Genomic DNA, 24,603 nt, shown 5'->3' with positions numbered 1-24,603 from the left:
TATCTTGTCCCTGGCCAGCTTCTCTCTCTCTTTCCCTCCTGCCCTTACCCTGCTTCCTGGCTGCCAGTTGAGCCACTTTCCTCTACCTCACCCTTCTGCCATGTGTTCTGCCTCTCTTCAGGACCAAACCAATGGAACTGGCTGACACAGACGGAAACCTCTGAAATCATGAGTAATAATACCTCTATCCTACTTTAAATTATTTTATCAGGTATTTTGGTCATAGTGATGAAAAGCTGATTAATACAACATATGACACAGCAACTCTACTCCTAGGAATGTGTGTGAATTAGCTTCTCATCACTGTGACAAAATACCTGAGAAAATCAACTTATAAGGGAAAAAGGTTGATATAGGCTTACAGTTTCAGAGGTTTTAGTGTGTGGTCAGTTAGCCCTATTGCTTTTGGGCCTGTGGCAAAGTCATACATCATGGTAGGGAACATGTGATGGAATAAGCTGCTCACTTCATGGTGACTGAAAAGCGAAGAGAGATGGGAGGGACTGGATTTCCACTATGCCCTTTGAGGGCACAGCTCCAATGGCCTAAAATCTCCCATTAGGCACCATCTCTTGAAGGTTATGCTTCCACCATCTCCCAGTAGTATCTACCTGGGAACCAAGTCTTTAACACTTGGATCTTAGGGGTCATTCTAAATCCAAACTATAGTATGGTATCTCTGAGAAAAATGAAAACATATTATTATGGTTTGGATCTGAAATGTCCTCCAAAATCTCATGTGCTCAGAGTTGAAACTTTGGGGAAGTGGTTAGATCATGAGGGCTTTGACCTCATCAGTGGATTACCACTGATGGCTGAATGAACTACTAGGAGGTGAGAACTAGTTGGAGGAAGGAGATCACTGCATGTGTGTCCTGGAGGGATTTATCTTATCTCTGGCCCCTTCCCCTTTCTGTCCACTTCCATGAGGTGAGCAGCTTTCCTTTGCCATGCCCTTCTTCCATGATGTTACGCCTCATCTCAGGCCCAGAGCAATGGAGCTGGCTAACTATGAACTGAATCCTCTGAAACTATGAGCCAAAATAAATCTTTCCTCTTCTAAGTTGTTCTTGTCAGGTATTTTGGTCACAGTGACAAAAAGCTGACTAACACACATATGTTCACACAAAAATCTGTTTATGAATGTTCATAATAGCATTATTCATTATAGCTGAAAAATAGAAACAACCCATTAATCCATTGTCAGATGAATGAAAAACCAAAATGTGGTACTAATGCATGATGCTACTATGTGGATGAAACTTGAAGAAAACATGGTAGGTGAAGGAAGCAAATCACACATGACCATACTATATGATTCCACTTATGTGATATGTGCAGAATAGGTAACTTCATAGAGACTAAAAGTAAATTACTACCAGGCTCAGCAGCACACAACTGTAATCCCAATTACTGGGGACACTGAAGCAGAAGGATCACAGTCAAAACCAACCTCACAACTTAGCAAGACCCTGTCTCAAAAAATAAATAAAGGCTGGGAATGTAACTCAGTAGTAGAGTGCCATGGGTTCAACCTCACCACTCTGGTACAGCAACAACAACCAAAAAAAAAAAAAAAAAAAAAAAAAAAGAGAAGGAAGGAAGGAAGGAAGGAAGGAAGGAAGGAAAGAAAGGAAAGAAAGAAAAGAAAGAATTACTGTTGACAGGGGAGAGAGAGGAATAGGGGAGATTGACAATGCTCATGAGTATTCTTTCCCAATAGCCTGAAGCTTCATATTTCCTGATCTGCACTTACTTAGCCTTAATAAATTCCCATCTTTTTACTGAAAACTAAATAGGGAACACACACACACACACACAAACACACACAAGTCTTCATGGATTATAAGTGCAATTTGGAAATGAGAAAAGTATCACAACCACTCCCCGGTGGTTGATAGGAGTATCTTTTGTCATTCACAAAGAGACCCTTTCAACCTGAATTTATGCTAATGAAGAGACTCATGGATAAGCCTTTAGAAAGTTCCAAGGGAGGGACTAGCCATCCAGAGAGACCAAGCACAGGTCTGGAGGGCTGGAGGTCTCAATCCCACACTTCCTCCTCTGGGGAGAGGAGAGGGCACCAGAGACTGAGTCCAGTTGGCACCAGAGGTGGTCTGAGGAGGTCCCAGAGAGGGACTCTTCCACTTAGGATGACAAAGTCCTTGTAGGGAAAATAATTTCAAGATGTGTCAGATAGTGAGTCACAGAGATTTATTTAGGAAAGCAAGGAATGCACATTCAAGGGACAACACGGGCCATCTCAAGAGGGAGAGACACTTTAGGATTCCCAGGCTTTTCTTTTAAGGGAAGTTGGTGAAGGTTGGGCATGAGAAGGTAGGTAAGGATGACATCAATCTGCTGATCACAAGATGGTTCATGGTGGGCTGGCAATTTTCTGGATTCTCAGGTTGACATCTCCATTATCTGATCAACAGACAATATTGGGAAATATACCCTATATTAAAGGTTTCATATCTCCCTTTTTGTAATGCATTCTAAAAATATGTAGGAAAATTAACAGTGCACGGGGCAGTTTTCAAAAGTGGGTGGATTTCCAGCAACTTTAAAATTGTGAGTGAAGATTTATGGATTTCCCAGAAATTTGGGAGTGGCAGGCCTGGGAGAGAGCCCTGGCTTGGGGAGAAAGGTATGAGGAAATTTAGCACAAATCTTTCCAATTAAAGTTATAGTCTCCTTGTCCTTCCTTTTGTCTCCTTTTTACCTGTCTTTTATTTTTTCTGTCCTACCTCACTGTAACTTGTTAAATGGTTTAATCAATCATGCCTATGTAAAGAAACCTTGATTAAAAACTCTAAAAAACTTCAGTGAAATTCCTGGTTGGTAAACATACAATATAAAGGGCAGGCATGGCACATCCCAACTCACGGGGGCAGAAGCTGCCACCTCTCCTCTCTCAGACCTCACCCTGATGCATCTTTTCCATGTGGCTGCTTCTTTTTCCTTTTGGCACCAGGGATTAAACCCAGAGGCACTTTACCACTGAGCTATATCCCCAAACCTTTTTGTTTTTTATTTTGAGACAGGGTCCTTGCTGAGTTACTGAGGTTGGCCTCAAACTTGGGATTCTCCTGCCTCCACCTCCTGAGTCTCTGAGATTACAGATGTGCACCACTGCAGCTGGCTCCCTGTGACTATTTCTAAATTGTATCCTTTATAATAAAATGGTACTTGGAAGTATAGCACTTTCCTGAGTTCTGTGAATCATTGTAGCAAGTTATCAAATTTGAAGGAGAGTTTGGAAACTTCTGAATTTGGAGCCACCTTGGATAGTAAGAAGCGTGGGTGACACCTAAGACTTGGCATCTGAAGTGGGGGGCAGTCTTGTGAAATTTAGGTCCTAACTATGGGGTCTGCACAAACTTTGAATAGTGTCAGAATTGAATGGAACTGTGGGACATCCAGATGGTGTTGGGAATTGTTGGAGTGTATCAGGGAAGGTAACATTTGCTAAGTAGACATTATCTAAAAAGTTTGAGAACTCTACAGGAAAGTACTTAGGATGAAAGCACTAGAGTTTGAATATAAGATAGAAAGAAGCATTTTGCTACTTTGAGACACTTCTTCAAGTAAGATAAAAGTGTTATTTTTAGAGTTGAGTCATTCTTAGCCAGGCACATGGGCACACCCCTGTAATCCTGGCTACTTAGAGACTGAGGTAGGAGGATCACAAGTTCAAGGTCAGCCTCCACAATTTAGTGAGAACCTATCTCAAAGGGAAAAATTATAAAAGGCTAGGGATGTAGCTCAGTGGTACAGTGTCCCAGGATTTAATCCCCTATAGGGAAGGAAATAAGTCTATAGTGATTCTTGATCATGCAAATGTTTACTAGTCATACTTTTCAAAAAAGCAAAACAACACATCCCATCACCCAAATCTACTTTCTTAACTCATGGACCTTCTCAAAGATAATGTCCTGTTTACCAAAAATTATTTAGGAATAAATCTGTCTGAAGTCTCTGTTAACCACGGGATTATTATGTACTTCCATCTGGACAAAGTTTCTGTGGGTCTTGAAACAAATAATTTTGCTATCCACAGAAGTATAAATGGTGGTAACAAAATATATTTTCTTCAATATATTTCTTTAAATCACATTGATTCTTTTAGAAGAGTCAATTATTTCTATTTTTGCTCTGCCCTCTCCATTCCTCTTTGGACTTTCCCCTTTTTACCCGTTAAATAAAAAATATAGGCGGTACTCATTTTGAACGAGGCTTATAAGGCCTAACCCCCCACAAGCAGCTGCAAAAGCCCCCCCCAACCACACCTGGGCAATATGGCGCATATCCTGCTTCTCTTCCAGAGTGTCAGTTTCCCGCTGGCGCAGCCCCGCACCCCATCACTCTCCACCGCCCTGCCTCAATCCCCTAGCGACAAAGCTTGCCCAATCACCGACTGCCCCGTCCCATACCCTGGCCTATGAGACTTCTCTCCACTCTATAAAAGTGTCACATTCTCTGAATAAAGCGGAACTTCCCCGGTGGACGGACAGTTGGTGTCGCCTCATTCTTTCAATGGTGCCAAAACCCGGGAGAGACGAGCGCCTCTCTGGCTCCGTCTCTCTTCCTTGCGACACTGCTGCTGCTCCACCCTCGTCCATCTTTCCCGGTGCTGGCTCTCTTCACTCACCACCGGCTCATCCTTTTGGTAAGTCCGCCCCCCGTGGAGGAGCCACTCTCATTTGGGCTATCGTGGGACTCTTGACCATGATCATCCGGCAACGTCCCAATGCCCAACGGGAAGGGAGGTCACACCCTGCCTAGGCCTTCAGGGCCACAGCGGACTCCTGGGCTCCTCCTCGGCCATAACACTCCAAAATCAGCCTTTCACTTAGACACTGCCAGTCTTAACACACACTCAATCAGGACTCATACTCCTGTCGCCCAGTTTCACTTTTAAAGACTCTCGGAAATTGACCTTCCCTTGCGCCACCCCTTCTCTCCACCGTTCCTCTTTGCTGTTCTTTCCAGACCACGGGGTCTCCAGAAACCCTGGTACCAGGTTCCTTCAGGCTCTGGGCCTTTGCCCCCTGAAGAGTGAGAGCCTGAGTGACGATCCACACCCTCCTCTTCTCCCGGTTCATTTTCAAACCCCTCCGAGATTGATTGAGACCTATCAGGGACGCCCTTTAGGATCTCTTCTCTCCTTACCAGCCAAAGGATATTCCTTTATCACCTTTCTTTTTCCTTCTCTCTCTCTTTCCCCTTTCTCTCCCTTCCCTGTCTCTCCTGTCTCTCCGGCAATGGGAACATCTTCTTCCTCCCCCCTGGGGGACTCCCCTGCTTCAATGTCTCCTAAAAAACCTTAGCACCCTGTCCCTCAAGCCAGATATCAAACCAAAACATCTCGTCTAATTTTGCACCCAGGATTGGCCTCACTATCCCCTTGACAATCAGAGTGTATGGCCCCCCGAGGTACACTACATCCCAACATTCTTCGAGACCTCTCCAATTATTGCCAGCGCCAGGAAAAATGGAAGGAGATTCCCTACACCCAAACTTTCCGTCTTCTAGCCCAACATCCCTCACTCTGCTCCACCTGCACTCCATCTCAGGTCCTTTTAGCCTGCAAAGCTCCCTCACCCCCCAGGCCTCAGAGACAGCCTTCGACCCTGCCGAAGAACCCCCCACATAGGCCTCCACCTTCTACCCCCGCGCTTCCTCCTGCTGCTCCCTCCACTATCTCAGTATCTTCCCCAACTTCCTCTCCGCCCCCACTTCCTCCCACCTCTGACCCTTTTAGCCCTCCCTTCACACGCTCCGAGGGCCTCCCCCTACCCCCTCACTATTGCCCCTCTCCGTGAAGTGGCTGGTGCCGAGGGTGTGGTCCGGGTCCACGTGCCATTTTCCCTGGCAGACCTGACACAATTAGAGAGGAAATGATTCCTTCAGCACAGACCCCACCACTACATCAGGGAGCTTCAGTGGGTCCTCCAGGCTCATCGCCTAACACACCATGACATCTTCATGCTCCTGGCCAACACCCTCCTACCTGAAGAACATCCCCGAGTCTGGGATGCCGCTCAAACCCATGCCAATGACACACACTGCACTGACCCCAAACACCCACCCGGCCCACATGCAGTCCCTGAACAAGACCCACATTGGGATTATAACACCGCCCAAGGAATCCAAGCCAGGGACCGTTTTGCCTCTTGCCTGGTTATGGGTCTTAAAAAGGCTGCCCTTAAGGTCGTCAATTTCCAAAAAGTTCAGGAAATTATCCAGAAGAAGGATGAGACCCCATCCGAATTCCTAAACAGGCTTACCCAGGCCCTGCAACAATACACCAACCTAGACTCCACCTCAGATGACGGCTGACATGTCCTTATGACGTATTTTTTGGCCCAATCCTACCCTGACATTAAAGCCAAATTTAAAAATCGAATCAGGGCCCAGCTACCCCTCAGACCGAGATCTTATCAGTGGCCTTCAAGGTTTTTCATAACTGGGAAGAGGAAAAGGAGTGCCGGAAGCAAAGAGCTGATCAAGCCAATTTCCAAATGCTGGCTCAGATCATAAAACCTACCCCCAGGCGTTCTCCTGCCACATCCAACCCCAAGCCTCCACCTGGGGCATGGTTTAAGTGTGGCAAAGAAGGACATTGGTCAAAAGCCTGTCCCTCTCCCAGGCAACCCACCACACCTTCCCAAAATGCCGAAAGAGGGGGCATTGGGGTTCCGATTGCCCTTTCGCCCAAAAGGGCAGATGGTCAAGTGGCCCCCAAGCACCCGGAATACAGCAACCATCTATGGTAGGGTTAGCCGATGAGGATCCACGAGGCCTTGGGTTCTCCCCGACCATGTCCATAACAAGAAGAGAACCCAGGGTCATTATTATTGTGGTTGTTGCCCCCACCTCTTTCCTCCTAGATACTGGGGCCACTTTCTCGGTCTTGAGGGAATCCGGGGCCTTACCACACTTATCACCTCTCCTATAGTCGGGGTAGGAGGGAAACAAATTCTCCCCGCAAAACCCCCCTCCTAACTTGCTCCATTTAAGGCAGTAATTTTTCTTTTTCCCACTCTTTCTTAGTTATGCATTAATGCTCTGTCCCTCTCATGGGAAGGGATATCCTCTCCCTATTAAAGGTGTCTATCACCATACCATTTTCATCCTCCCCCAACCCTTCCTTTTAGCCCTCCTTTCTGAAATCAGGGATCCCATCCCAGAAAATTCCCTCCCCACTTTGACCTACCCCGTAAATACTACAGTATGGGACACTAGTAGCCCCTCCAATGCCCGATGTCCTCCTATTACTATTAAACTACAAGACCCTACCAAATATATACATCAGGAAGTAGCCAGAGAAAGAACAACAACCCCATTCCCGTATATAGAGGAAAAAGGGAGGAATATAAAGCCTAACCCCCCACAAGCAGCTGCAAAAGCCCCCCTCCCCTTGGAACCACACCTCGGCAATATGGTGCATATCCTGCTTCTCTTCTGGAGTGTCAGTTTCCCGCTGGCGCAGCCCCGCACCCCATCACTCTCCACCACCCTGCCTCAATCCCCTAGCGACAAAGCTTGCCCAATCACCTACTGCCCCGTCCCATACCCTGGCCTATGAGACTTCTCTCCACTCTATAAAAGTGTGCACATTCTCTGAATAAAGTGGAACTTCTTCGGTGGGCGGACAGTTGGTGTCTCCTCATTCTTTCAAGGCTCCTGAATTGAGTTCCAACAGCCTGGACTCAAATTAAAAATAAAGTCACCCATACTAAAATTTATGTCACCAATCTAACCTGAGATATCAGGACAGAGAGACAATAACCAAACTTCCCTAACAGACCAGTTTTAATTGGAATGATAATAAAGTTCCCTTTTCTTTAATCCTTACAAAAGAAAGAAATCTGAAGTGATCTGATGTTAACCAGTTATTTTTCTATTATTCTTTCTCTGTTTCTACTTACAAAGAAAGTGCCTCTAAAATGACCAGCCCAACATCAAGGAAAGAAAATTATAGACCAATATCCCTAATGAACTTACATGCAAAAATTCTTAATAAAATATTACTAATTGTATTCAACAGCCTATTAAGAAGATTATACATCATGACCATGACCAAGTTGGTTTTACCCCAGAGATACAAGGATGGTTTAACATACCCAAATCAACAAATGTGATTCTTCACATAAATAGAATTAAAAATAAAAATCACTTAATCATCTCGATAGATACAGAGAAAGCCCTTGACAAAATTCAGTACCCATTCATGATAGAGACACTGAAGAAACTAGGGATAGAAGAAACCGGCCTCAACATCATAAAAGCTATATATGAAAAACCCAAAGCAAACCTCATAGTAAATGGAGAAAAACTGAAAGCATTTCTTTTAATATCTGGGACAAGACAAGGATGTCCAGTCTCACCACACATATTTAACATACTACTAGAAAGTCTAGCCAGAGAAATTAGGCAAGAGAAGGAAATAAAAGAGATAAAAATAGAGAAGGAAAATGTCAAAATATCACTGTTTGCAGATGATCATGATCCTCTACTTAGAAGATTCAAAAAGAGCAACCAAAAGACTACTAGAGCTAATAAACAAATTCTGCAAAGTAGCAGGTCACAAAATCAACATGCAAAAATCAATAGCTTCCCTAAATACCAATAATTAATCTGCTGAGAAATAATCAGGAAAACAATCCCATTTACCATATCCTCAAAAAATAAAATAAAATATCTAGGAATAAATTTAACCCTGGAGGGGAAAGACCTGTACAATAAAAACTAGAAAATTGAAGAAAGAAATGGAAGAAGACATAAGAAGATAGAAATACTTCCTAAACTCATGGATAAGCAGAATTAATATTGTTAAAATGGCCATATTAAAAACGATATACAGATTTAATGCAATCCCCTTCAAAATACCAAGGACATTCTGCACAGAACTAGAAAAAACAGTCTTAAAATTCATTTGGAAAAGTAAAAGACCCAGAATAATCAAAGCAATTCTAAACCAAAAAGCAATGCGGGAGGTATCACAATACCTAACTAAAAATTATACTGCAGAGCTATTGTAACTAAAACTATATGGTACTGGCATAAAAAGAGACACATCAACCAATGGCATAGAATACAAGACACAAAGACAAACCCACACAGATACAGTCATCTGATCCTTGACAATGGTGCCAAAAACATACATTGGAGAAAAGACAGCTTTTTAAACAAATGATGCTGAGAAAACTGGTTATCCATATGTAGAAGAATGAGACTAGACCCTCATCTCTCACTCTGCACAAAATCCAACTCAAAATGGATTGAAGGCCTAGGAATTAGACCAGAAACTATGCAATTCCTAGAAGAAAACATAGGGTCAATACTCCAGCACATGGCAGGCAATGACCTTCTCAATAGAACCCTTAAAGTTCAGGAAATAGTAAGAGTTAATAAATGGAATGGTATCAAATTAAAAAGCTTCTGCACCTCAAAGGAAGCAAGAATGTGAAGAGAGAATCTACAGAATGGGAGAAAGTCTTTGCTAGCTACTCTTCTGACAGAGGATTAATATCTAGAATATATAAAGAATTCATAAAATAACACATACATGCACGCACACACACGCACAACAAATAGCCCAATTAATAAAAGATAAAATGAATTAAACAGATATTTCTCAAAACGAGAAATGCAAATGGTCAAAAAATCCATGAAAAAATGTTCTGCATCATTAGCAATTAGGGAAATACAAATCAAAACTACACTGAGATTTCATCTCACAGTAATCAGAATGGCAATCATCAAGAATACTAACAATAATAAGTGCTGGAGAGGATGTGGAGAAAAAGGAACACTTTTACACTGTTGGTGGAGTTGTAAATTAGTTCAACTACTATGGAAATCAGTATGGAGGTTTCGCAAAAGAATAGGCGTGGAACTACCATGTGACCCAGCTATACCACTCCTTAGTAATTTATTCTAAAGAATTAAAGTCATCATACTATAGTGATTTTTGCATACCCATGTTTATGGCAGCACAATTTACAATAGCCAAGTTATGCAACCAGTCCCGGTGCCCATCAACAGATGAATGAATAAAGAAAATGTACTCTGCATACACAGTGGAGTTTTATTCAGCCATGAAGAAAAATGAAATTCTATCATTGCAGGAAAATGTATGGGACTTGAGACCATTATGTTAAGTAAAATAAACCAAACTCAGAAGGTCAAGAGTTATATGTTTTCTCTCATAAATGGAAGTTGGTGAGGAAAAAGGAAAAGAAAAGTGGAGGGTGATTGCATGAAAAGCAAAGGGACAGAGGAAAGGGACCAGGAGGTGGAGAACGGTGGGGCGGGGAGGGGTAGAGTGCAGGAGTGACACTGGTCAAACTACATTGTTACATTGTATGCAAGTATTAATATGTAACAACAAATCCTGCCATTATGTACAACTATCATGCACCACCAAAAAAATATAGAGAAAAAAATGAGCAGTCCATGGTTTGTTCCTTGTTTCTGCTTCCTCGGCACTTTTCTGTCCTATGAAACCAAACTCCTCTACTCACCTCATTGGAACACTTGCTGTATTTTATAGAATGAAGTATTGTTGGATTCTAGAATGACAAATAAAGCCAATTAAGGTAAGCTATTATAATTTTGTCTTTTGACATACCCAACAGCCCCCTTCATATGAAGGACATTTTAAAAAATTGACATATACACTGACTGAAATTGATATTTTAAAGGGACAAGAAATAGTCAATTATGAAAAAAAATTACATCACTTTAATAAGATGGTAATAAAGAATATTATTTTTGGATCCTTGGTGCAGTGAGTAGGCAAAAGAAGAAACATACTTTTAGATTTAGAAAAGGACAAAACTTCAAAGCAATTCATTGGCATAATATAAACTAAATTTTTGCAAAATGAACATAAAATGATAGATTTTAAAGAAGCACATACAAAAATAATGAAGATTGGAGCTGGTCAGTGTGTATGGCTGCAGAGTCTTTCTTTTGAGGAATAATATCATTATATTGTGACTTGCTCTTACTAAATAAGAATCCCCACATACAGCATTCATTTTCAAGTTAAAATTTTAATAAAATACTTGTTTCTCCCCTAGATTCAAGCAGTGGTTTTAGTGTTATTTCCAATGAGAATATTTAACTGTACTTCACCAAATTAGTTCATCAAATCACAATTGAAAGGTTCAATGACTTTTTTTTTTCTCATTTTGAAAAGTTGGCAATTTAGTCTTAAGATGGGTCTTTATAGACTGCCTTTTGCACTAGAGAAAACAGCTTATATTACTTTTCTAATATTTTAAAACTACATGAGCCTGTTCATAATACCTTTAGGAAATTGTAAACATGAATAAAATTAAGCAGACAATTTTTAGTTTGCTAATTGAATAACACTTTAGTTCATCCAAAGTGGTTCTTAGAGACTATAACAAGTAGTTCATTTATTTTTAATTGCTAATTTAATTTCAGCTGTAATACTTGTATTTAGGAAATGACTTCATAGAAGAAGGCATTAGGTGGCAAAGAGAGAAATAATAATCATGCAATAATCCTTAAGATTCCATCAGGCGCGGAGCTTATGATACTATTTAGAAGAACTAAAGCCCTTCTGTAACTAACTTTCCAATGTAATGTGCGTTAAATTGGTAATAAAAATTAATATGTGTCTCTTATTTTTCTTAGTGGGTCACAGGTATTTACATGAAGGGCCCTGCAATGTAATGAAAAGAGTACTGACTGTGGAAGTCTGGGGCGCTGGTTCTGTTTTGCTCTGAAACCATTCAGCTCTGTGATCTCAGTCTTACAAGTTAGTGTAGCATTTCTGGATTTCAGTTTCCTATCTGAGGGATAAGCTTAAGAATCTCTAATCTTCCTAGCTCCAAACTTCTGTGATTAATTCCATAATATTCAGGGTGTGTCTGTAACACTGACATATTTTAGTACTAGTAATGAGCCTGGGATTGTGGTCACAACACATGGATACCCAGTTCTATTGCTTACTTGCAATGTGACCTTGGACACGTCATATTTCTGAATTCTAGGTTATTCAACTAAAGCAGAGTTAATTAGCAGACACTATTGATGCTGTGCTCCATAGGCCCTCAGCCCACTGCAGCTGCAGGGGACAGTTACCATAGCCTGTTACCTGCCGCCTCTGGGTGCAACAGGAATTCATAGAGCCCAGGATTATCATGAAATCAATGCCTCTGGGTGAACTCATCTACCAGTGAGAGAGAGAAATCTTTCTTATCTCCTTCCCCTTTTCCCCAGTACTGGAAATTGAACCCAGGGATCCTCTACCACTGAGCTATATCCCCACCCCTTTTTATGTTTACTGTAATTTACTTATTTATTTATTCATTTATTTGTGTGGTGCTGGGGCTGGAACCTAGGGCGTCACACATGTTAAGCAAGTACTTTACCACTGAGTTACAACCCCAACCCATGTTTTTTTATTTTGAGAGAAGATCTTGGTAAGTTGCCAAGCCTGGCCTGGAACTTAAAATTCTTCTGTCTCAGCCTCTCAAGTAGCTATGATTACAGGTGTGCATGCCCAGCTCTTCCTGATCTTTTTTTCCCCCATAGTAATGGGGATTGAACCCAGGGGAATTTAACCGCAATTATTATACACACATATTTCCTTGCTTTGACAGCTGAGAAGGCCAGCAACCACCCCCCAGTAGTGATGAGCACACCTAGTACCCATATTTGGTTCTAATAGTATTCTCCATTCCAGGAACCAGAGAGAAATGCTAGAGCAGGTCATATTCAAGATTCGCCTGTGACTCAGGAGGCAGAGGCAGGAGTTTGCCTGGAGTATTAAAGTACCAATAAGTAAGGAAGTGCTTGCTCAAAACCAACCAACCCACAGTGAGAGGGGTTTTTCAAAGGAACACAGGAGTCAAAAGAAAGAGCTCCCAGTTGCCAAAGCTTTTTGAGCAACAAAATAAATAATATAACATTGGATTATAACTCAAAGAATGAAATAAATATCTGTGAATCTATAGTGATATAAATTGTTGAATACTTAAATAAAGGGGAAGAATGACAACTCTCCCATGATACCATGACATATCAAATATTTTTTGTAGACACACTACTCTCCAGGAGGTGGAACATAATTCCCCATCCACTTAGTGTGGGTGCACATTCTTCCTTCCAAGGAGAATAGTGTGGAAATTAGATTATATATGAGGAAACCTGACAAATAATATCTGAGCCAGGTCTTCAAAGTTAACATCACCAGCTGAGGAGTTGAGTTGACACTATGTGCCCTTGACATGATTTAATGAAAATGGCACATTGCCCCTATGTTTTTCCTACCATGAACCTACAACCCACAACTTCAGCCTAATCATGAGGAAATTATCAGACAAATCCAAATTGAGGGACACAATACAAAATAATCAGTCTTCTTCAAACTGTCAAGGTTATCAAAAGCAAGGAAAATCTGAAAAATTATCATAGCCAAGAAAAGCCCAAGGACATCTAAGAATATTATGGACTATCCTGTATGGGATCTTGGAATAGAAAAAAGAACATTAGTTTAAAAACCAAGGAGCTTGAATAAAGTATGAACTTTAGTTAATAATAACACATCAATATTGGTTCACCAATTTGTGTGTGTGACCCAGGGACCTTGTGCTGTGCTATTGCAGGTGTTCTGCCACTGAGCTATACCCCCAGCTCTTGGTTCATCACTTCTAACAAATGTGCCATACTACTTCAAGATGTTAGCCACAGAGGAAGCTGAGAGTGAGTTATGTAGGACTTCCACCATCTTCACAACTTTTCTGTAAATTTAAAGTCACTTTTGAATAAAAAGATCATTAAAAATGATACACAGTTTAAAGAAAGTTTTGAAATGAGAAAAATAGAAAAACAGTATCTGTGGCTTATAATAAAAGGAAAATATATAACCTGAATCTCTTTCAAAGAACTTGCTACTCAGCCTCTGGGAATGCAGTCAGCAAATAGTCTCAGCTGTCATCTCTTTCAGGATATGTCTCTGGAGAGCTGTCCCTTGAGGTTGGTCACACCTTATAGAAATGGCCTGCATCCAGGGACTGAGCAGGGGCCTAATGGCTTCTGAGCAAAGAGGGACAGCTCTGAATTGCAGTTCTTCCAGAGCTCCCCACTGAGTTGACTAGAGCTTTTTTGGGTCTGCCTCAGGGTTTCAATTCTCCCTCTGTCCAATCCTGCTTCACCCACTTCCTTTCACAGTTTTGATTGCTAATAAACCTTTTATACCCCAAACTCCATTTTTGTATCAACTCCCAAAGAACTGAATCAATAACCTAGATTTTAGGAAACTCTGTCCTCCTATCCCCTAGATCCTAAAACAGAAACGATAGGGGAAGAAAAGGAAGACTGCATGGTGATGAAAGAAAGAGTTCTACTTGGGCACAGTGGTGCACACCTGTAATTCCAGTGACTCAGGAGGCTGAGACAGGAGGATCTCAAGTTTGAGGCCAGCCTCCACAACATAGTGAGACTCTCTCAAGATTTAAATATGTTAAAAAAGGGCTGGGGTATAGCTCTGTGTTCGGGTGCCCCTGGTTTCAATCCTCAGTATCATAGGAAGGAATCGTAATGAGTATAGGTAGAGATAGTTGTGGATGGATGGATGGTAATGATACCCTTAGCAGACTGCCAAAGTGGTGAGTTCTCTAAAATGCCATCTTGGACTGGCTCACTCAAGGTTTTGATCCAGTTAATTGAGTAGGACACTAACATGGAACCTTGGCAGCAAGAAATTCTGTGCCCACTATTTTAACAGAAGAGTTTTACTTGGTATTAAAGATAATTTCCTTCTGACCCTTACCTAGCCCCTCAACTTATGCTTAAATATTGAAACATTCATCTAAATGCCTTCTCTGATATCATTTAAAGAACTTTGCAGTTATGAACTTATATCCTTATTTTCTACACATATTCTAAAAAAAACCAGCATCTTGGTAGTAAAGTTGCTTTTGCCTATATCAATGGACTATTTATGTCCCTTTCAAATTCATATATTAAAACTCTAATCCCCGTGCTGGGGATATAGCTCAGTTGGTAGAGTGCTTGCCTTGCAAGTACAAAGTCCTGGGTTCAATCCCCAGCACCACACACACACACACAAATAATAATAATAATAATAAAATTAAAAAAAATAATTCCCATGGTATTTGGAGGTGTGGTTTTTGGGAGGTAATTAGGTCATGGAGGCTTCGTAAGAAGAGGCCAGGGCTCTAACTAGCCTTCTTTTGGCCATAAGAGAACACGAGAAATTAGCAGTCTGTAACCTGGAAGAGGAACCTCAGCAGAACCAACTATTCTAGCACCTTGATCTCAAACTTCTAGCTTCCAGAACTGTGAGAAATAAATTTCTGTTGTTTATAAGTCACCCAGTTTATGACAGTTTGTTATAGAAGCTCAGCTAAAATACCTATCATCTCTTACCCCTTCTTTTAGTAACCAGCTATGTGCCCTGGGATTTTGGTGGATTTTGGTGCATATGCCCACACACTGGTAGAGGAATGGGTCCACAATACACATTAAGTCAAATGAATTTTTACCCAGTCTTGAGTAGAGCTGACAGAAACTGGGAAATGAAACTGACTGCTGCCAGTGGTAATGCCTAAAGAGTTGGCTCCTCTCCTGTGGCCTGACTTCAACTGTTCCAAGATGAGCTCCTCAGCCTCCATTATGTTTTTCTATTTTGTTGACTTTAGCCAGTGTCTCCCCCAGACAGGACAATAATAATGATAACAAGAGCCCTAATGGATATATTTTTACTTCATAATCTTCATATATACTAATCCATACAAGTAGAGTATTTCTACAACATTCCTGAGATAGAGTGATGAATTCTTACAAAGCACTAAAGGCAGTTACAGGTAAGTAGCCCAAAATGAGGATTTTTCTTTCACATTCCTACAATGTCCGCCAATCCCACTTCCAGGAATTTGTGCTAAGGAAACAATTAAACAGGCAGTGAAAGGTATACGTGCTAGGCCACTGACCACAGTTATTTATAAAAATAAAATATAAAAATAATCCAGATATCAATGGGTAGTTGCAGTATTTAAGACAATGAAGAAGCCGGGTGTGGTGGTGCATGCTTGTAATTCCAGTGACTTATAAGGCTGAGGCAGGGGGATCATGAGTACAAAGTCAGCCTCTGCAAAAGCAGGGCACTAAGCAACTCAGTGAAACCCTGTCTCTAAATAAAATAGGGCTGGGGATGTAGCTCTGTGATCGAGTGACCCTGAATTCAATCCCCAGTACCAAAAAACAAAATAAAACAAAACAATGAAGACTTGAATGCATTAACATGGAAAGATATTCTGATATACTTTTAAGTAAAAGTGTGATTATAAAACAATACCACTTTTGTTTTTACAAATATGTCTATATCTATATGTGTAAATAGTCATAGGAAAACTCTAGAAATAAATATACAGAATATTGATAGTTGTGATCTGAACAATAGGATTATGTAATTTTTGCTTTATATTTTTCAGAAATTTCTGAATTCCTTGCAAAGAGGTCATAGTTCATCTATATTCAGAAGTAATCAATGAAGTATTAAAAGTGATGTTCTTGAAGAATTTTCAACAATTATAAAATTAAATAGAAAAAAAGGAGAAAGTACTATTTTTAGCATCACCATAGTTATATAAACGTATTCAAGTCAGCCCCATGGCACATGCTTGCAATCCCAGTCACTAGGGAGGCTGAGGCAAGAGGATTGCAAGTTCAAGGCCAGCCCAGGCAATTTAGCAAGACTCTGTCTCAAAATAAAACAAACAAACAAAAAATGACTGTGGTTTAGCTCAAAAGTGTACTGGCCTGGCATGTGTGAGGCTCTGGGTTCAATTCCCCAGTACCACACACACACACACACACAAAATCAGTGTTTCAGAAGAAAACATACCGGTACATTGATTTGCTTTTCTCTGAAAATTTAGATTTTTAAATATTTTAAGACTTGAAGGGTGCGGTAGTGCACACCTATAGTCCCAGTGTCTTGGGAGGTTGAGGCAGGAGGATTATAGGAGTATAGCGAGTTGAGGCCAGCCTCAGAAATTTAGCAAGATCCTGTCTCAAAATACAAAATAAAAAGGACTGGCAATGTAGCTCAGTGGTAAAGCACCCCTGGGTTCAATCACCAGTGCCCTTCCTCCAAAAGAGATTCTAAGACTTATAAATAAATGTGTATACATAAATATATACTAAAATTTAAATTCAGATGCCATTAAACCCTATTATTGCATAGGACCAGAAAGAGAGTTGAATTCAACTTCTTTCAGACTTGGGGATTTCATCTGATTAGAAAATATGATGATAAGAAAAATCAGAGAGAGAGAAGTGATCAGATCTAGATTGAGATTAATCCTAAAAAAGAATTGATGGCTTGTTTTTCTCCCTAAGCACGTCTGCTAGGAACAGTTTGATTCATATCCAATCATTCTTCCAGCTCCCTTTTTTTAAGGGTTGGGGGTGCCAGGGATTGAACTCAGAGGCTCTCAACCACTGAGCCACATCCCCAGCCCTATTTTGTATTTTATTTAGAGACAGGGTCTCACTGAGTTGCTTAGCACCTCACCGTTGCTGAGGTGGGCTTTGAACTTGCAATCCTCCTGCCTCAGCTTCCTTAGCTGCTGGAATTATAGGCTACCTCCAGCTCCCTTAATTATTGTTATTAATATAATTTGCTCCCACTGAAACTAGAATACCATCGAACATGCATAGTATTTTTGAGCATACAGACACATGTTGTATTGCCCCTTCCATTTTTCTAAGTTCATTTACTGCATGTCTACACATACATGCACAATCTGTGTTCATCACACTTCTGTTACTATAACAAATACCTGAGATAATTGACTTATTTATAGAAGTTTTATTTTAGCTTATAGCCGTGTAGGTTCTAGTGCATGGTTGATTGGCCAGCCACGTTGCCTTTGGGCCTGTGGTAAGGCAGCAGCTCATGGCAGGGAGACTAGTGGAGCACAGCTGTTCACCTCATGGCTGGAAAACAAAAGAAAGAGGAAAAGGAAGGGGCTGGGCTCCCGTAATCATCTCTGAGGGCACACCCTGAATGATCAGTAGACTTCCCATGAGGTCTCGATTTTTAAAGTTTCCACCACTTCTCAATAGCACCAACATAGGCACGAACCCCTCAATACGTGGATCTTCGAGGGGCATTTCAGATTCAAAATCTAACAACCTCGTGAGAAAAATGAAAATTTATAAAATATGGCTAGTCAAAAAAAATTTAAATAATAACAGTGACCTAACAATTCACTTTGTGACCACTACCAGAAAAGTCAGTTTCATACAGTTCAACTTAATTCTGTAAGGATAAATCTACATCTTCCTTATAGGGATTGGGATGACTGAGATCATTGATGGGAAGAAGCAAGTCTCTCAGGAAATTACATCTTGAGAAAACAATAAAAAAAAAAAAAAAAAAAAAAAAACACACACAAAAAACCTTAAGGCTAAAGGGGATTTCTTTTGTATGCTCTCTATTTTCCCTGTGCCTGGAACTCAGATACTTTTAAAATCTGCAATTTTAGTTGCTTTTTTTTTTCTTCTTGTTCTTTTAGTTCCAGAAATTTTAGCTGCAAATAACAGAAACTGGACACCTAACTAAAACTGACATCACAGGACATATTCAGTAAGTCAATCACCTATGGAAGAGATGGGAGATAGGTTCTGAGTTAATAATTTAGGAGTTTAACAGTATTATTGAAATCTAAATCCTATTTTTTCACTCTGCTTTCTAGTGCATGAGCTTTAGTCTTCCAGTTCCCTTTTTTTTTTTAGGGTTGGGGGTGCCAGGGATTGAACTCAGGGGCACTCAACCACTGAGCCACATCCCCAGCCCTATTCTGTATTTTATTTAGGGATCCCCCCCCCCCCCCCACTTGGAAATAGGCTTTATTCTTTCTTGTTTGTGTCCCACAGTAGAAAAGGTGATTTCCTGTGAATTTCTCTAAAAAGCATAAAATAGCATCCTAGAAGCTTCTAGCAAACCTGCCTTCTCATTTTACAGAACTGAGTTACATACCCATTGTGTTAGTCAGTTTTTTGTTGCTGTGACCAAAATGCTTTACCAGAACAACTTAGAGGAGGAAAAGTTTATTTGGGGCTCACTGCTTCAGAGTTCCCAGTCCAGAGGCACCAACTCCTTTGCTCTGGGCCCGAGGTGAGCCAGCATGTCATGACGAAGGGCTCAGTGGAGGAAGTTACTCAGGACATGGTACCTGGGAAGGGATCACAGGGAAAATGAACCATAACAGCTCTCACAATCCAATCATTTCATCTCTAAATATTCCTTTATTAACACAGGAGCTGTTGAGGGATGCCTCGTATCTAAACCATAGCACCCATTCTGTAACAAGTCACTATGAAGGGAATGGAATCATACTTACACTCATCTGAACCATTCCTGGAGCCAAAGGTCAATTTTCCAAACAGGTAAAATGCAGATGGCAGAGTCACCCACAGTGTCCACTGTCTTGATCCTCACCTGCCTGTGTGCCCTTCACTGTGCACCCGCCATTCCCGCTTTCCTGTGCATCCTTCTGAAGATATGCATTTTACTTGTTTGTTTTTAGTGCTCCACCAGCATTAAAGTCTTTTTTATGATTGTTGTTGTTTTTCTTTCTTTTTGTTTTTTTAGTTTCAGTAATTTCAGTTGGGCTAAGGGATAAATAGGGACAGCTTTTGGTCTGGAACGGAGCAAGAGCATTAGAGTGGATCAGCAGACCCTCACTGCCAATATGGTGATGGCAGCAGGATGAAAGAGAATCTCAAGGGGAAGGTAAAATAATATAACAACAATAATAGCTGTGCTAAATATTCACTCAGACGGAACCAAGTTAAGTTTCCTCCGTCAGCTTTCTCTGCACAACTAAGGATTCTCCTTCGAATGCTGAACCTTACGTTTGTTAGTGTTTTTGGTTTTGGCATTTTTTGGTACTGGGGATTGAACCCGGGGCCACCTTACACTGAGGCACATCCCCAGCCCTTTTTACTTTTTATTTTGAGATGGGGTCTTGCTAAGTTGCTTAGGTCCTCGCAAAGTTGCTGACGTTGGCCTCGAATTTGAGATCCTCGCTTTAGCCTCCTGAGTCCTGGAATTACAGGTGTGTACCACCAGGAGCAGTTCTTAGGGCTTTAATAATGGAGGCGATTCTCTTAGACTGAGTGAAACTCCAAAGAGCTGTATTAAGATGTGGGTGCTAAGGTGGCAACACAGTATGATGAAAAGGGATGTGGACGATGGAGTCCAGCAAATCTGGGCTTGAATCCTGGCTCTGTCACTTAGCACCACAAGACTTACTAGATACTCTACCATTGAACTACTTCCCCAGCCTTTTTTTTTTCTTGACACAGGGTCTTGCTAAGTTGCCTAGGCTGACCTTGAACTTGCAATCCTCTTGCCTCAGTCTGTGGAGTCCCTGGGATTACAGGCATGTACAGGCCCAGCAGCATTGGGCTTCAGTATCCTCAAAATAGGCGAGATATCAGAGGATTATTGTAATGACCAAATGAAATATGAGTGTAAAAGTATCTTACATTTGTGCCCAACACAGAATAAGCATTTAAAAAAAAAAAATCTAAGCAAGTCTGATGGTGTCAGATTTCTGAAGGAAAAAACCTACTCTTGGAGTTTTTGATATACAAAGACAAGCTAGGCATGGTGACACATGCCTATAATTCCAGATACTCAGGAGGCTGACGTAGAAGGATTGCAATTCTGAGGCCAGCTGGGGCGACTTAGCAAGATGCTGTCTAAAATTAAAGGATAAAAAGAGAGGGGATGGAGCTCAGTGATAGAGTGCCCCTGGTTTAATCCCCAGTATTGGGGTGTGGAGGGGGGAGAAATAAATGTAAACAACAGATTTTAAAATAAATTTATTGATGTATAATTTGTATACAAAGGTATAGACCCATTTTAGGTGTACAGATAAGTGAGTCTGAGACATTCACTCATATCATCAGTACCAGAATCATGATACAGAGCATAGTCATCACTCCACAAGCCCCTCTGAGAGCGCAGATCAATCTTTCTACCCAAGACCCATGGCCATGCTGTTTTTGCTTTCTGTAACTATGGAGTAGGGTGTTTAGAATTTCATAGGCACAGAATCATACTGTATGTACATTTGTTTGGCTTCTTTCACTCAGCAGGATGTTTTGGGAATCTATCCACTTTTTGCCTGTATCTATAGCTTACTGCATCACTGAGTAGTTAGTATCTGTGTAGATGTACAACAATTAATTTGTTAATTAACCTGTTGAGATACTACTGTGATAATCCCATTTTGGGGCTGTTAGGACTAATAGACAAATAATACAAATTGTGATAATTTTATGGACATGTCTTTTGTAGAAAAATTTTTATTTCTCTTATATAAAAGAAACTGTCAATTTGTTTTCCAAAGTGCTTGTGCATTTTACATTCTCAACAACAATGCAAAAGAGTTCCACTATTCAACATCTTCCCTAACAATTGGTATTTGTAATTTGTAGCAATTGGCACTTTGTAACAATTGGTCTTTGTAATTTTCACCATTCAGGTATATAGTATATAATTCTGGCTTCATTTGCATTTCCTTGAAGACTAATGAGCTTCATTTCATGTACATTTGGCTAAACATATATATCTTTTTAAATGATGTGTATGTTCACATATTTTCCCATTAAAAATTATTTTCCAAGTAGTGTAGATACATTTTCCCAGTCTGACTTACCTTTTTCATCTTTCACCTTTCATTCCTTCCATCCCCTTTTTGCAGGAGTGGGAATTGAACCCAGGCCCTTGCACATGCCAGGCAAGTGCTCTACCACTGGGCTACATCCCCAGCACTCTTTAGTTTTTTCATGGTGTCTTTTGAGGAGGACAAATTTGAATTTTGATGAAGTCCAGTCATTTGGTGCTTTCGATGTTCTCTTTAAAGAAATCCTTGCTGAACCCAAAGCCATGAAAAATTTTCCTGTTTTCTTCTGTAAGTTTTACTGATTACATTAGTTCTGACCCACACAGATTCAATCTTTGTGAATAGGTGAAATAAGGGTTGAGGTTCTTTCTTCTGTATGGATGTCCAATAGTTCTAGCATGATTTCCAACAGGAAAGACTATCCTTTCCAATGGGGCTGCTTCGTCACCTTTTTCAAAGATCAATTGACCCGGGACCTGGGGTTGTAACTCAGTGGTACAGCCCGTGCTTAGCCTGCCCAAATTCCATGGTACATACCCTAGTGCATAACAAAGAAACATCAGTTGATCATGTGTGTCTCTTCCATTGTACTATATGATTGTACTTTGGCTAATTTTGCAAAGTCTTGATTTATTGTAGTTTCTCAGCAAATCTTGAAATCAGGTAGTGTAAGTTCTCAACCTTGTTCTCTTTTTACAAATTATTTTGGTTCCTGGGTCTTTTGTGTTTTCACATAAACTTTAGAATCAAGTTGTCAATTTCTATCAAAGATATCTTGGTAGGACTTCAATTGAAATTATGTTGAATCTTTAGGTCATTTTAGGGTGGTTACATCTTAACAACATTGGGTTTCCAATTCATGAACATGATATATTTCTCCATTAACTTAGGTTCTCTTTAATTTCTCTCAGCAGAGTTTGGTAGGCATTAGAGTACAGATCTTACACACATTTTTGAGAAATTTATTTCTAATTATTTTACATTTTTAAATGTTGTACAACAATTTTATATATGGTTATTTCACTATCACAATGATTCTCTTTGTAAGGCAAATATCAACTTCATTTCCTTCCTAAAGAAAATGGAGGGCTGGACCATAGATCATTAGTAGAATACTTGCTTAGCACATATAAGGCACTAGTTTTAATTCTCACACTGCTAAAGAAAGAAAAAATCCAAAGAAATAAAAACATTGGTTCAATATGACTGATAAGCACAAGGTTATTATTGTGGGTATAAGATCATACACAATCTTGAACTTATCAATGGATCTTTAATGGAAATTTACTGATGATATTTCCTTAGAAATACTAGGCAACTATTTAAAAGAATGAAGAAAATGACTATGATATAAAAGATCTGCAAAATATTTTGTAAAAAAAGGGACAGAGGATGTACATAGTATGCTTTTCTTTTATATAAAACACAGGATAGGAAACAATATCTTTGCTTGAAGTTACCTAAGAAAACTCTGGAAATATATACAAGACACTAAAGTATTTACCTCTTGAGAAGAGTTGTGGGGACTGGACAGATGGTGAATAAGGTAGGAGACTTCATTCTATACCATTTTATATTAATTTTTTAATCATGTAAATATATTACCTCTGAATCCATTGATTTCCCTACACCTCATCAACCATTTTTTATTTCTCCCTTATACAAGTAGGACCCTCCCCCTAAGTTTTAGTAGGGCATATTGATGCCACATAAGAGATTATATATCCTAATCTTCCCTGCAGGTAAGTACCTTCATGTGACTGAGATTTTGCCATCAGAATGTGAACACAGGTGGCTTATGATAGGTACACATCCTTTAAAGGAAACTGCTTTCCTTTCCCTTCCTTTTCTTCACCCTTCCCATGGGCTGTAATGTGGACATGGTGCTTGTGAACCAGTTTTGATCAGAGAAGATAAGGTAACAACAAGAAGTTAATGGAGCAACAAAGGCCCCAACAGAAACATGGGGATGATCTCAAGAGCACAGCTGCCAGGGCTCTCTGGACTGCTCACCAAACTGCTTCATGAGAAAAAAATAAACCTCTTTTTTGGGCCAATGAGTTTTGGGGTGTCTCTAATATAGTCACAGTCTATACCCAAAGAAACATATCAATTTAAATTTTGCATAGCATATGATATTAGACGGTGCAGGAACATGAATCCAAGCATCTTGACTCGCAACCTTGTTTTTTCATCGCTGATAAGTAAGGAGGCAGTCTTGCAGTGGCTGATTCTGTTATCTTCCTAAAGGGTATAATGATAAGGCATGAAGAATAATCTGCCAAAATTCATCATACCAACCAACCAATATCCATTTCTGAGGATCTAGGAAGGACTAAATGAAACAAACAGAAGAAACTTGAAATACAGTGCTGATGACCTTTAAAATCTTAGGTTGGACAGGAGACAGTGGTAAAACAAAAAGAAATTTGGAAAAATTAACAAAATAAGAACGTAATCCAGTAGATATTGGTAGATGAGGTAGCAAGGAACTTATGATTGAAAAAAGTTGTTAGTTTTACCACACTCAAAAGGAACAAGTCTATAATAAAAAAGAGGAGGATGCAGGGTAACCCCATGCATTGAAATTATTCAGCTGGTAGAAATAATGATGGCAGACTGGCAAGTAATGAGTAGCATGAGACAAAAGGTGAGAAGGTAGATGACGCTGCTGTCAAAATATATAGGCATGTATTATTCTCTTCAATAGTGGCAATAGCTAGTATTCAGAGGGACTTCAACTACATCAATTTTTTAGGTTCATAAAAAGGAATCATAACGGTCCCACAATGACTGACCACAGTGAGAAAGGAATTATCTGAAAATAAGCGATGCTGGAGCTAAGGGGAACTGACCCAGCTCCAGGGCTGATTGCCAAGGAGGT

At 40.3% G+C, this 24,603-nt stretch overlaps 1 protein-coding gene across 3 annotated transcripts in view; it reads left to right on the top strand.

Moving 5' to 3' along the window:
• Positions 1-24,603, top strand: part of SEPTIN11 (septin 11) — a 137,202-nt gene that overhangs the window by 19,733 nt on the left and 92,866 nt on the right. The window contains exons 2-3 of one of the 3 annotated variants that reach the window (XM_079154305.1): positions 12,734-12,831; positions 23,149-23,265. The gene's annotated coding sequence lies outside the window, so the exon portion shown is untranslated. Of the gene's footprint in view, positions 1-12,733; positions 12,832-21,000; positions 23,266-24,603 lie in introns of those variants that run through there. The other 2 variants (XM_079154298.1, XM_079154306.1) reach the window with 2 other exon arrangements.

Source organism: Sciurus vulgaris, assembly GCF_902686455.1.
Source record: "Sciurus vulgaris genome assembly, chromosome: 9".
In the NCBI taxonomy this organism is placed as follows: Eukaryota; Metazoa; Chordata; class Mammalia; order Rodentia; family Sciuridae; genus Sciurus; species Sciurus vulgaris.
This window is presented reverse-complemented; position numbering and strand designations above follow the sequence as displayed.